This window comes from Pelecanus crispus, chromosome 1 (assembly GCF_030463565.1).
Source record: "Pelecanus crispus isolate bPelCri1 chromosome 1, bPelCri1.pri, whole genome shotgun sequence".
Classification (NCBI taxonomy): Eukaryota; Metazoa; Chordata; class Aves; order Pelecaniformes; family Pelecanidae; genus Pelecanus; species Pelecanus crispus.
The window spans coordinates 224,560,032-224,572,588 of NC_134643.1; positions in this window are offsets into that span (position 1 = coordinate 224,560,032).

Sequence of the window (12,557 nt, forward strand, 5' to 3'; positions counted from 1 at the left end):
ATGCCTGTTCCCACCGGGCCGGGAGGCTCTGGAAGTGTTGAGCGTGGCATGCAGTGCTGGAAAGTCCTGTCCTGTCCTCCTGTCCTATTCTCCTCCTGTCCTCCTGTCCTCAGCCCCGTGCAGCTCCCACAGCAGGGTGACCTTCCCAATGGAAGCCCACCAAGCCTTCGTTCACCTGCAGCACTCATGGTTTTGCAATATTCATGGTGCATCGACGTGTGTTGTACCGGTGCCTTCTTAAGCATGCGTTTCGGTCTTGGGTATTCAATGGTGAACTCATTAAAAATAGAAAAAAGAGGAAGAATAGTGAAAAGTGAAGTGGAAAGTTGAGCTTTTTGGAGTTTGATGGCCATCCTTCCAGAAGTCATCCTCTTCCACCCTCACCTTCCCTTGCGGACGCTCACCATGGTCTGCCTTTCCCCAAAGTACTTCCTAGGAGTTGAAAACGGAGCTGCCAAACTTTTCCCCTCGGTAATTCCCCATTTCACCAGAGCGCGACACATAGGTGTGGATTTTTTTTACCAAATTGTGTGATTCTGCATGTGGGTGCCCAATAAATTCAATACCTTGAGCTTAAGATTCAGGCAACGTGAGCCTGGAATTCTGCTTGAGTTCTGATGTTGCTGTCTCTGATTAGGAGTTATTTCAGCACAGCGGCTTTTCTTTGGAAGATCTTCTGGGAACCAGTGCATCTCCATTTTTTAATTCTGATGAAAAAAACCTACTATTTCAGTATTTTCAACAGTAAAGTACTCTGTTTTCAAGCATTCAGACTCCTGAGCCACGTTGTGGAGATCAGGAGGTTTAAACATGGTAATTTTGGACCTGTTGTATCACCTTGATTTACCTCCTGGTTTCTGGTTCATTACAATACATGTGCTCCTTCCCTTTGAAGTTTCCACCTTCACCTTGGAGGACTGAAACTTGCTTTTTAAGACGAAAGGTTTTTTTTTTGGGGGGGGGTTGCCCAAGGTGTGAAAAACGCACTTGGAATAACAAAAATCATAAACTCAAGAGATTTGTGAATGCTTTATGAATTTGAGACTCTGGATATGCTTCCTCCAGTGAGCAAAACTAATTCTAGCTCAGAATTATATATAAAATCAGAGAGGATCACAGCTGTAAGAACAGTTATTCCTGAGATAAATTGGTAAAACCAGTTTATGGAAACAGCGTGAAGATTCCACTGCTTGTTTGCCCAAAACATCAAAGGATTTAAAAAGAAAAAAGTCAGTCCTCGGATGATACATGACTTTTCTGTGACTAACTTAACGTTGATTTGCTGAATTTAAAGTCCATATGACACTACCGTAGCAGGATTTTCTGATTTTTCTTCATTTCCACAGGAGCAGATGACTATCTCAAAACTTTCTTGAAATGCTTATGTTTAGAAAAGTCAAATGAGTTAGTCAACACAGCAGCTCGCATGCCCTGTATATGGAGATTCCATTTAATTTGCTGCTTCATGTAGACTGGGAGCTCTAACCCATAATTCAGGGACTAAAAAGCAAAATTTCCCCCAGAGGAAAATTCAAATATGACCCAAAATCCCATGTTAATTTATTAATGATTTTATAGCAGTGGAAATGATACAGCTCCAAAGAAATCCCCACAGACTTCCAGCTCATGCTAGTTAAGGATTTGGCCTCATATTCTAAATTTCAGACTTACCTTTGCTTTTTGCTATCTTAGCATGATAAGGAGCTGTTTGCAAGGGCATTATAAAATGCTCGTTATACACGACACCATCCCATGGTAGTACTGAGGAGTTTCCAGGGATAAGGTTTCAGTTTTACATTTGATTTGCATCAGCTTCGAGAGTTTAAGTCCATCCTTTGCATGGTTCACCGCAGCGCCCATTCAACACGATGAGACTCATTTAATAACCCAGATTGTACCTGAATTCGAACAAAATAATCATCCCTTTCGGGCTTAAAATAATTAGTTAATTAATAAGGATTCAGGGATTATTTTAACCAGAGTACTTGCAAGCTGCAGCCGGGGAGGACTGTGGCTTCTTTCATCCCTGGTTTATGAACAGTCGCTGGGAGCAGTAACGCTGGAGCAGTCCCGCCATCCTCAGCTGTATATGTGGCATTAGGTAGCACCCTATGTAATTTACTGACGCCCTAGGAAATTGAATTTGAATTTTTTAACCACATAAAAGGGCCAGTGTTATCTCTTTGCATCGTTTTGAAGATCACAACATGGTGGACTTGGTAATGTTAGGTTAATGGTTGGACTGAATGATCTTAAAGGTCTTTTCCAACCTAAACGATTCTATGACTCTATGACCTTTATTACATCCCAGTGGATGTTCCTGCAGCTGGTTATCATAAAAGATTAAATTCCCGTGGCTGCAGCAAGTGCGTGGATGAGCGCAGCGCTCCCTCTTCCATGACCTGCCTCTCCATGCAAGCCAAGCCGTGTGGTTGATACTCTAGTGGGAAGGGATGCCGTCCGGAGGGACCTTAACAAGCTGCAGAGGTGGGTTCGTGCGAACATCATGAAGTTCAACAAGGCCAAGTGCAAGGTCCTGCACCTTGGGCTTGGGGCAATCCCAAACATAGATGCAGGCTGGGGGATGAAGGGATTGGGAGCAGCCCTGCCGAGAAGGACCTGGGGGTGCCGGGGGATGAAAAGCTGGACATGAGCCGGCAATGTGCGCTGGCAGCCCAGCAAGCCAACCCCACCCTGGGCTGCATCCCCAGCAGCGTGGCCAGCAGGGCGAGGGAGGGGATTCTGCCCCTCTGCTCCGCTCTGGGCAGAGCCCACCTGCAGCCCTGCGCCCAGCTCTGGGGCCCTCAGCACAAGGAGGACACGGAGCTGTTGGAGTGGGGCCAGAGGAGGCCACCAAAATGCCCCGAGGGCTGGAGCCCCTCTGCTCCGAGGCCAGGCTGGGGGAGTTGGGGTTGTTCAGCCTGGAGAGGAGAAGGCACCGGGGAGACCTTAGTGCGGCCTTGCAGTGCTGAAAGGGGGCCCATAGGAAGGGTGGGGGCAATCTTTTTAGCAAGGCCTGTTGTGACAGGACAAGGAATAATGGATTTAAACTAAAAAAGAATAGATTTAGACTAGACATAAGAAAGAAATTTTTTATGCTGAGGGTGGTGAAGCACTGGCACAGGTTGCCCAGAGAGGTGGTCGATGCCCCATCCCTGGCAACATCCCAGGCCAGGTTGGACGGGGATCTGAGCACCCTGATCTAGTGCAAGATGTCTCTGCTCATGGCAAGGGGATTGGAAGTAGATGATCTTTAAGGTCCCTTCCAACCCAAACAATTCTGTGATTCTATGATTCTATGATTTTCACTTTTCTTCAAGTGAATCCAACAAGCAAACATGAAAAAAAAAAGAGTTTTCAAAAACATCATCTGATTACTGAGCGTGTCTTGTGTTCACATGTGGTCTAAACCCACACCAGCAGCTCCTCACTTTGACCTTATGAAAAGCCAGAAGCAGTTTTTTCTGGATATTTTTTGTGGAAAGCAAAGCCAGAAAATAATTAAAATTATTATTAACAGAATATCAAAATGCAATTTTAACAAAACAGGATAAACAGCCTTGCAGAATAAAGCATATTTTTGAAAACCCTCTGGAGAAACCTGGATGAAATACCCCTCAGGAATTGTCAGAAATGCCATTGAAAACTTAAGTGCCATTTCTTGAAGCACTACTGTATCCGTGCTCTTTTTGCTCGGTGGCACTGAATTTGAGACACATGGGCTAGCGTCCTTTCAAATGACATGTGGTGGAGAGATACCGACTGCAGGTCATTACGGAGATTATTTAATAGACTTTATTGCAAGTTTTGGCATGCTAGAAGCTTTGGGAAAGGAAGCGATGACGTTATGGCTAAGGGTAATTCCTATTCCTGCCATAGATTGGGTCAAATATGCTTCTTATTGGGGTATGAGATCATTGCAAAATCACTCAAATAAGCAAATATACTTCACTGATGGATGGAAAGATTCCAAGTGCAGAGCAAAATACTTCAAGTTTGCGAGCTATTTAAAGAATAGGAAAAAGCTTAAGTTTTGCCACTGAATGCCTATTAACTAATGTAATTTAAAGCCACAGATATGTGGTTAAAAAAGCTTGTTTAGCTTTGCCTTTGGAGAGATCAAGCTCAAGCAACAGAGACTAACATAAGAGCCTGGGTTTGTGGGTGCTAAACCCTGGACCCTTTTATGTCCAAGGTATTTCTGAGGGTCTGTATCTCTAGTTGCAGGCGAATATGTTTGCTCTATCCCCAGAAGTTGTTTTAAACTACTGCAAGATGCTTGCAGCTACGTAAGACTTTCTAGTCATCCCTATGCAATATATGAGAGGCTCACAGTGAAAAGCACAATAAAGGTCAGATCTTTTTGCTATGAAATCCCTTGGGTTTGAATTAATAACAATCTATGTCTGTGAGCATCAGCTGAAGAGCAGTTAAGATATGAGCTCGTACTATAAAAGTACTGGTCTGCATGAAGATATTCAGAGAAATGCTGAAAACCTGTGCTCAAATTATACTGCATTAAACTCCAAGGGGAGTTTATTAATTTGCAAGTAAATTGGCCAATGTTTGCACTTCACCATTACTGTCAGCTGCATAAATGGTTTTGTTAATTGATTTCATTAATTTATCATGTTTCCTGAGTGTCCCAATATAGATAAACTCTACCTCAGACAGAGAGAATTAATTGTATTTTTGACACACTATCAAGCTGTTCTGGTCACGTTATGTGCACAGAAGAGATCCCCGCTCAGTAGAAGACATCTTCAAGTTAGCTCACAACCATCAGAGACAATTTTCATGGAGGACATGGAAGGGCATTCCTGATGCTCTGGAGTGCAAAAGATGCTTAGAACGTCTATTATTAACCTGGTGCTTAGAAGAGCTATTATTTTCATGGAAAAAAAAAAAATTAAATGAGATAGAGTCATGAAGGAGAGCAGCAGCACTATCTCAAAACAAGGTGATGCCCACATCAACCTTTACAAACTAGCTTTATTCCCATACTGACTAGGTTGTACAGGAAGTAATTGGTAATTTTGGTAATTTCTTTAGGCACTGAGTGTTTTTTTGCTCTGTGGACTTTAGCGTTTGGCACCTGGGCTCTTCCCTTGTCAGAGTCTTCACAGCACAATTGCAAAATATGGAGCAACAGCCCATAAACCAAACCTAATTTCTGGGAAAACACTTATTGCTTTAAACCATATTGCTTTAAAACCACGTGTATATTATTTCTTTGAAGCCTTCAATATACTAAAACATTGTGGTTTGGGGGAAAGGGTGTTGTTCGTTTTGCTGTTTTCTTCTGGGTAGCTTGAGAAATGTGTTGTTAGACTGAAGTCATCCAACCAAGATAGGCTGTTCTCAAATCCACCGAAGTCAACAGATTAAATTTAAGTGTCTTTGTTGCGGTTTTGATCAAATTTGTGGTGAGGGTTTGCAAAAAAACCCTCCTCAAGTCATGCTGGCTTGGGGTGAGGTTCACCAAGTGGTCAAGACACCATGATGCAACTCAGTGCAGCGATGAATGCCACGGCAGTAATTGTACCTGAACTAGCCCTGACACACTTTCTTCCAACCTTTTCTCACCAACCTGTGATGGAGTCAATCTGTTCCAACCTTCTTAACTATCCTAGAAGGTTTTTCTTTAATAGCAAATCCTTTTTTTTTTTTTTTTTCTGCTGCCTTTAAAATCTCTTGTCATTTGCCTTGTTTTCAGGGAATGATGGATGCATGGATCTAAGATACTGTCAAACTTTGGGGCAGTTGCTCTCAGTTTTGCCACAGGAATCTCACCCACCGGTTATAGTGTAACCTGAGTATGTGAACCTGAATTTTTTTCTTTGGAAAAGATATTTCAGCATGTTTACTCCTGCAAGAGGCTTGCCAATTAGTTTAGCAGTTGTTTGAATTAGCTTGTTGAAAAATCCAAACAAAAGCTTATTGTCCAAAAGAGCTGGAGGGGGGTCAAGTGGCAGGGGGTTGTAAAAACTGCCTTCAGAAGGACATCATTACCTCATCACTGTGGCCATAAAGAAAAGCTTTCACCAGGAAAAAGTTTAACAAGTTCAATAAATGTTCAAAGAACTTCACAAAAGCTTCTCGGTTTGGAAACAACATGAGCTATTTCTTGATGCCTTTATGTTTTGAGCTTGGTAAAAGAGAATTGCTGCCACGGGAAGTCGTGCTGTGATCTTCCCAGGTGTCACAAGCCAGGCAGAATCAGGCCAAGATAGTTTGGGATGAGGATGTTTTAAAAGGCCTCCTGGAAACGGCCTTTGGGATTAAAGCCATGAGCCTGCAGCGTGCTTACTCAGGGACACGTCTGCATTAAGCAAAGGAGATTTTGGCTTTGTGGGGACTATATATGAGCTTCGAGTGAGGGAGTGCTTGCATCCTGCTTAATCAAGGCTTGGCAAGGTGCTGGTTTGCCCTTTGAATTGCTGTTGCGATAGTTGGGAAAATGTTATTTTGGATCAGATATAAAACTAAAACCCCAAGTTATTAAATGTGCTCTAGAATGGAAGATGCTGTAGAAATATACATTATTACTGAACGTGCTTTGTAAGTGAACAGAGGCAGCTGAACTGATTTATTTCGCCATACAGAAAATGAACTAAAAGGCAGAGCAGGAAAAAAAAAGGACAACTAATCAGCTTGGGATAAGGAATAGTATTTTCCAAGAATTTTTTTTTCCCAGAGTTTTCAGCTGGTTATAGGAGAGGGCCATATCACTACTCACTGCTTTGGGATTACACTGGATATAAGTGTTACAGGTCTTAGCTTATGTACTACACCGTTGATCGTTCTGGGGGCTGTCCTAGGGGTGCGCTGATAAAAGTGGGCTACCTCTGAAACCCCCTATTCTAACACACATGCTTTGTCTGCTGTTGATGATGCTTCTTGGACTGATGACCACATGTCTACATCTTCTGTGTTGTTTTTTTTTTTTTTTTAAATTATAGGAGTTGGAAAAGAAATTAGAAAAACTGTTATAGGATCATACATTGAGCTGAAGTGTTAGCCTCCAATAGCTTAAGTATATGGCACAAAAATAGCTCAAATGCTATTTTCCCTTGGGATCTTTATTCTTTAATAGAAAGTTTCAGCGTATCTAACTTCAAAGGAAGACAAGCGATTGCTCTGGAGAAAGAACTGACAACAAGCAACTTCTTTGCTCTGAAAGTAATTCTACAACCTCAGATCAGCCACTAAAGCATCTTTTATGTCAGAGAAATTAAATCACTTACAGCTTTCTGCTTGCCCACAAGACACTGACTCTGCACAGGACCATCCACACCAAAGCAGCTCAGTGACCTTTTAGCACATGGGGTCCATCACACCTGCCCACCTCAAAGTGGTTGTCACCAGTCACTCACTCTCCCTGGAGGCTACATTGAAAGCCCATTTAAATCAACCAGAAGACTCTTTCTGATTTCAGCCGACCCTATATCAAGGTCAAAGGCTGGTGATTCACCACTGGGAAAGCACTGCTTCTGCAAGTTGCTGCAGGGTCTGTCTTCCAAGCAAGAGGCAAAAATCCCAAGCTTCTGTGTAGGTACAGTCATGAAATATCCCCTGTCACATTGCCAGAACATGCTGAAGGAAATTTACCTCTGAATTCTGCTTGAATTAAAGTCCCTCCCTTTACTGCATCTGTGTTTTCATCTTGCAGAGGTGGTATTGTGATTTCCTCACTTAATCTGACATGTAATAGTCATGCTTTCCACCCCAGAAGTGGTTGCATTTCACCAATGGGCAAAGTAAATCCTTCTGTGGAATATTTATAGAGCTCTTTAAGGCCCTTTGCATGGAAAGCCTCTGCAGGATGATCCGTTAATGAGTATCAAAGCTAAGTATACATAATGAGGAAAAAAAGTCAATATACATATTGGCTGGGAGCCCACTGGCTGTGAAGCCTTGCCAGGACAGCATTTGTACCAAAACCTTACACTCTAATGGTCTATAAGTGCCTCCAGGACAATATAATGCCATTATACCAAACTATCAAGATTTTCTTGATCTTTGACTTGTTTGGTATCATTTGTAGGTCATAACATTTTGACTGGCTCTTCACCGATGAAACCTGTATGCCCATTTAGAAAGAATTTGCTGGAAGGGACATCCAGGCCCTCTGATGTGACAAGGAGGGAGAATGGATGGGTAGTATGGTTGCTGCTGCTATACAAATTATTTAGAAAAGGTATCTGCCATCCACTACCTCCAACTGGTCATACAGGAGAGCTATATGCTACTTCCTAACCCTCCTGTTAGTTCATTGAACAAGACGTGTCTCAAGACATTCAGCAGCCCAGCCACTTTGCAAGGGATAAACCTGTGGTCAGGATGGAGGTTGATGGCTCTTCATGCTCTGTTGGCATTATGGGCTTGAGGTGGAAAAGCTCATCTGACAGTAGAGAAAATGGGCAACAGCTTGATGGCACCTATTGATGTCCATGGCAAACTCTAGTCAGAGAACTTAATGTTTGGAGAACTGAGCTCGTTTCCCCAAAACTCATACTCTTAGGGTGGGAGAATAGAAATAAATGTCAGTCCAGTTCTTTCTGATGCCTGACTTGGAGAAGGTTATTAGACAGCAATGTTTGTATTAAGGAATCCACAATAAGAGTGTTTTTGGGATGCCACGCAACCGGAATACAAGATCTTAGCCCAGGGGCTAATATTTGGCTCAGTCAAACATGATGGGAGGGCCATCCTGCACTGCGTAACCTTGATCAAAGCACAACAGAAAGCACAGAGCAAAGCCAGGAACTATTTAGGGGAAAAACTCCCCATGTCTGATCAGCTAGCAAGGGTGGATCAGATCTGGGAGAAACCAGGGAACCAGTAAATGATCAGACCATGGATGGAGTTCGAATTCCCACCAGGCTTCTCTTACAGCCTTTTATATCCTGCTAAAACATTCTCACCCCCAAGCCTCCCAGGCCAGAAGAAGAAAAGAACCACAAAGCAGAGTAGAGAAAGCTCTGCACTGGCATTTTTCTTCCTGCCTTTTCAGCTGCAAAAGGTGGTCCTTTGAACCCCTGGCAGAAGTGGGAAACAAATTGCCCATTTTTGTGATGGTCTGGGTTTTCCTTCAGATGGAAAAAACTCATTTAACTGAGCTGTTGCCAAATAGCACCATTTTCCCCAGGATCATTTTACAGCATGAAGCTTAGAAGGCTTTGCACTGTAGAAATTAATTTGGTATTCCATGTGGTACTGCTGCTTGGGCTAAATTGACAAAATATTTATCCAGAGGGTAATGCATCCATTTCTGCTCTGTGCCTCCTCCTTGTACAAGGCCGTTCCAGTCTGCGTTAGTGGTTTCTCGGCATTGCTGCCTGGCATTTCCCCAAAATGCTTTTGGTTTTTTCTTATGGTGGAGTTACTGATAGGCACCTCACGAGGGCAGCATGTCCTCTCTTTTTCTTTTTTCCACTTCTCATTAGACCCTGCTCTGCTTCCGGACTGAATCAAAAAAAAAAAAGCTGTGTGCGCACTACAAATGACACTCTTCTGCTTGTGCTACTTGAATTAATGAGGATCTCAAAGCAAGCTGGTGACATCCCACCTCATGACATGCTGGTACTATAGAAAATATTGCTGCCGTGCTTCACAGGTAGGGAAAAAGCAGCTGAGTAAACCCATGTAACATGCTCAGGATGCCCTACGGTTGGCAGTCGAGAAAGGAATGAATCATTGTAGATGGCCTGCACCCAGCTGCCATGCCTTTTTCCATAAATTGTCATGTACCGTTTTGCTCCGGTTCGGTTTGCAAGAGGGAGAGCTCTGATTTGAGGCAGAGGGGCTGAAATAGAATATAAACTATATAAACACATGAGGAAGAAGAGGTGACAGTGGAAAGTCCCCTCTCCCAGCCTGTAAGGAAGAACAAACAGGTACCAAAACATGCTGAAAGCCCCTCAGCTACTTTCCTTCCCTTTTTAACATGCAAGTTTGTGAGCCCACTCCCAGCCAGAGGGGAGGAGAGAGGCATCTGTCAGGAAGGGGTAAATATAAGAGTGCAATGAGACTGAAACCAGAAAGGGCTGATAGAGCCCCGTGCAGAGAAAGGGACAGGGTTATCAGGACTCTTGCAGGTATAATGAGGAATGTGAGGAGGGCAGGGAGGTCTTAAAGCACTGGAGAAGTGCAAATGCACTTTAAGGTCAAGCTAAACAACAGCAGAGGAAGGGAAGGTTGCTGAGCTAAAGGCAAGACAGGTCTACAGGAAAGAAAAGATGCCCATTTCTCAAAAAAGACTGTAAGAACAGCTTTATCAGAGCTGTCTATCATGGGCAGGAGCTTACCTCTTGTTACGGCCAAGGGAAGACGCCTGGACAACAAGAAGGCAAGAGTACAGTAATAGCATCCTGACACTGTCCCAGCAACATATAGAATCACGGAATGCTTTGGGTGGGAAGGGACCTTTAGAGCTCACCCAGCCCAACCCCTGCAGTGAGCAGGGACAGCTTTAACCAGAGCAGGGTGCTCAGAGCCCCGTCCAACCTGGCCTGGGATGTTGCCAGGGATGGGGCCTCCACTGCCTCTCTGGGCAACCTGTGCCAGTGCCTCACCACCCTCAGCGTAAAACATTTCTTCCTTAGATCCAGTCTAAATCTATTCTTCTTTAGTTTAAATCCATTACTCCTTGTCCTGTCACAACAGGCCTTGCTAAAAAGATTGCCCCCACCCTTCCTGTGGGCCCCCTTTCAGCACTGCAAGGCCGCACTAAGGTCTCCCCGCAGCCTTCTCCTCTCCAGGCTGAACAACCCCAACTCCCCCAGCCTGGCCTCGGAGCAGAGGGGCTCCAGCCCTCGGATCATTTTGGTGGCCTCCTCTGGCCCCGCTCCAACAGCTCCGTGTCCTCCTTGTGCTGAGGGCCCCAGAGCTGGGCGCAGGGCTGCAGGTGGGGTCTGCCCAGAGCGGAGCAGAGGGGCAGAATCCCCTCCCTCGCCCTGCTGGCCACGCTGCTGGGGATGCAGCCCAGGATGGGGTTGGCTTGCTGGGCTGCCAGCGCACATTGCCGGCTCATGTCCAGCTTTTCATCCAACAGTACCCCCACGTCCTTCTCGGCAGGGCTGCTCTCAATCCCTTCATCCCCCTGCCTGCATTAATATCGGGGGTTGCCCCATCCCAGGTGCAGGACCTTGCACTTGGCCTTGTTGAACCTCATGAGTTAAGCTTGTTAAGGTCCCTTTGGATGACATCTTGTCCTTCTGGCGTGTCATATAGTGTGGCCACCTTTGAGTCAGCAGTGATAACTTCAACTTCTGTTAACATTTAGGTTATTATCCCTTTTGCTCTGGATGCTGTGTACATCAAAAGCAGCCCCTCCCCAAAAAACCTCTGTTACACAGGCAAGGGCATAAGTAGGAAAATGCAGGCACAGCTACCTACAGTACCAGGACACCCTCAGTGAGTCTTCCACTAAATCAATCAAAATCATTAAACGCACCACAAGCCAGAGATGAATTTTAGGTAAGGCTCTTACCCCTGCGCTCCTAAGACTGGCAAGAGAAGAGAAAACCAACTGCAGAAAAATAGCCTGGAGGGAGTCATTTGTCCATGAGCTTAGCTTAGAAGGGTGGTTGAAACTTGTATGACACTAGCATGTCCTGGGCTGGTACCTTGGGCACAAGATAAGATCAAAGGAAAATTCCTCTTTTATAGACTGGTTGTAAGTGGGTAGAAAAGACAATGTTCACTGGCAATCTCATGTTACACCTTAATTAATTATTCTCCCAAGGAAGCTGGCAGCTCATGGCCTAGGCAGGTGTACTCTTTGCTGGGTAAAAAACTGGCTGGGTGGCTGAGCCCAGAGAGTAGTAGTGAATGGAGTTAAGTCCAGTTGGCAGCCGGTCACGAGCGGTGTTCCCCAGGGCTCTGTTTTGGGGCCAGTCTCGTTTAATATCTTTATCAACGATCTGGATGAAGGGATTGAGTGCACCCTCAGTAAGTTTGCAGATGACACCAAACTGGGTGGGAGTGTCGATCTGCTGGAGGGTAGGATGGCCCTGCAGAGGGACCTGGACAGGCTGGACCGATGGGCCGAGGCCAACTGTATGAGGTTCAACAAGGCCAAGTGCTGGGTCCTGCACTTGGGTCACAACAACCCCATGCAGCGCTGCAGGCTTGGGGAAGAGTGGCTGGAAAGCTGCCTGGCCAAAAAGGACCTGGGGGTGTTGGTTGACAGCCGGCTGAACATGAGCCAGCAGTGTGCCCAGGTGGCCAAGAAGGCCAACAGCATCCTGGCTTGTGTCAGGAATAGCGTGGCCAACAGGACTAGGAAAGTGATTGTCCCCCTATACCCGGCACTGGTGAGGCCACACCTGGAATGCTGTATTCAGTTTTGGGCCACTCAGTACAAGGACATTGAGGTGCTGGAGTGTGGCCAGAGAAGGGCAACAAAGCTGGGGCAGGGTCTGGAGTACAAGTCTGATGGGGAGCGGCTGAGGGAGCTGGGGTTGTTTAGCCTGGAGAAGAGGAGGCTGAGGGGAGACCTTATCACTCTCTACAACTACCTGACAGGAGGTTGTAGTGAGGTGGGTGCTGTT